Genomic DNA, 2,582 nt, shown 5'->3' on the forward strand with positions numbered 1-2,582 from the left:
TATATTGATGAATGTATCTGTGCTGCTTCCCACACTCATATAGAACTCAAATTTGATTACATTGCTGCTAAATGTCACTGCACTCACTTTCACATGGTCCATGTCTGAGCCCTTCCCTCCCTTTCTTGACACCTCTAACTTCATTTCAGGCAATAAGTAAGCCAACAATATCCATTACAAATACATCAGCTCTCAAAGCTATTTCAATTTCAATTACACCTCTTCCAATTCTACTCTCTATAGAAGTATTCTATTCTCCCAGTTATTCCACCTGCTCTTATAGTGAGACTTTCCACACCAATATCTTTAAGATTTATTCTTTTTTCTTAACTCTGGCTTTCCCTCTACCACAGTTGTCAGGGCTCTCAACCATGTCTCCATTTCCTGCTATTCTGCTCTCACCCCTTCTCCTCCCAGCCAGAATGCTGGTTGGGTTCCTGTTGTCCTCACCTTCCAACCCATCAGCCTCCACAAAGCTGTGACCCCATCTGCATTTTGATTTCTACAGTGTAGAGATCACATTTTCAGCACTGAATACAATACACTATAGTGGAAGAAATTCAAGGGAAGTAGTTAATGGAGAAGAGTGGACCATGGATTTGTGGAGAAAATGGTCCCTTCACAATAGATCATCCTCCATAATTTCCACCACCTGCAATAGGCTTCTACCATCAGACACATCTTCCCTTCCCCTTTCAGCATTCTGAAGGGACCATTTTCTCCACAAATCCCTGGTCCACTCTTACTTCTCCATTAACTACTTCCCTTGAGTTTCTTCCACTATAGTGTATTGTATTCAGTGCTGAAAATCTGATCTCTGCACTGTAGAAATCAAAATGCAGATGGGGTCACAGCTTTGTAGAACATTTCTGTTCAGTTGACAAGGATGACTCTGATCTGCCAGTTACCGGTCACTTCTATTCTCTGCCCCATTCCCACTCAGACTTGTCTTTGGCCACCTACATTGCTCCAAAAATACCCCACAGCTCAATGAACAGCACTACATCTCCCATCTGGGTACGCTGATGCTCTTGGGAATTGATACTGAATTTTAAAAATTCAGGTAACCTTTTTCTTCTCTCCACAGATATATTTATACTTATGTGTTTCAGTTTGTTCCCTCCCTCCCAAACAACTGTCTCCTAACTGCTTTTTCTTTAAAAGAGGAGTAATCATTACTTTGACAACTTTGATTGCAAAAGGCTGCAGACCACTCTATTTTCTCTACATCCATCTTTTTGCAGCATAAAACACTTCTAGTTCTAATGAAGGAACCATTACCCAAAACAACAAGTTTCTCTTCCTGCTGATGCTGCTTGACTTGTCTTCCAGCAGTCATCTTTTTCAGTTGTGAAAGAAATAGATTTGTGCATTTCATTGTATCATCATCATTCTACAGAGGTTTGTGACCAGTGTTGAGAAGATAGCTTAAGAGTAAACAAGGTTCTATTTGTAGGATGATTCACAATAAAATAAACCATACTATTTTGTTCATATACAAGAACTTGTTTTGGGCCTGTTAAAATTATACATCTAGCATTGTCTCCTCACACAGTAAGAGATATGGAGTTGCAGAGGTCACAAAATTAACGTGGACACCAACACTCATACTGGGACTTACCCAGGTATCCCCATGGAAGTCTTAGTTTCAAGCATGGGCGTGGACCTAATCCAGCTGCGCTATCTTCTGCCCTATCACCAACAGCTGTGACTACCCCCATGCTGCATTGGTGGAGTCCATCGGGGCAGCAGGAGCCTTTGCAGACTTTTCAGCTCACAGGCCGGAACAGCTGCCCACTGAGCATGCATCACTTTAAATCTGGCACATGTATAGTGGTCCCCATTCAAGTACATGAGATAAATTAACATCTGAGAAAAAGATAAATGGAGTTAATTATTTGTTAATTTTGGTGTTTATAATTTTAAGGAAACAAGTTTTTTCTCCCCCCCCCCATTAGATTGGCTCCCAGCAGAAAACTATGCTGACAAACATCATGATCCAGAAGCAGACAGCTAGCAATTTGAGGGCAATGGCCCATTATCCAGTTTAAAAGCATTGTTATTTCCCCAGAATAAATGGATTTGAAACAACAGGAAATAATGTTTATTAGGATTTACAAAGTAATATAAAAAAAAAGGACCTAGATGGGATTATTTCAATTTAGTGGATGAGAGAAGATGATGAGTTACATGACAACATTATAGAAGGGCCAAATCAGATGGTGTTTACTCTTATCTCAGAGAATACTAGATCTGTGCATTGGGAGCCAACTTATAGAATGAAGGCTATTTATCTCCATTTCTTTTAGGATGAGCTGGATAAGTTTTGAAAGGGATATGGTATAAATAAATCTAGTTCCTTCAGATTTAATATTGCAAAATTCTATATTCAAATATTTAATCTCAACTTAAATGAGCTGCACAAATGTAACAAATATGAAAAAGATAAAGTGGGTGATGATGGTACCTGTGAAATCACTGGGATGCAAAGGTGAAATTAGCAATTCTCTCTTGGTCACATGTAGAAATGCAAAAGTGTAGGCAAAACCACTTGAAGTGTTAAAACACCCTTAGACAATATG

The sequence above is a fragment of the Pristis pectinata genome, chromosome 9, assembly GCF_009764475.1.
Source record: "Pristis pectinata isolate sPriPec2 chromosome 9, sPriPec2.1.pri, whole genome shotgun sequence".
NCBI classification, from domain to species: Eukaryota; Metazoa; Chordata; class Chondrichthyes; order Rhinopristiformes; family Pristidae; genus Pristis; species Pristis pectinata.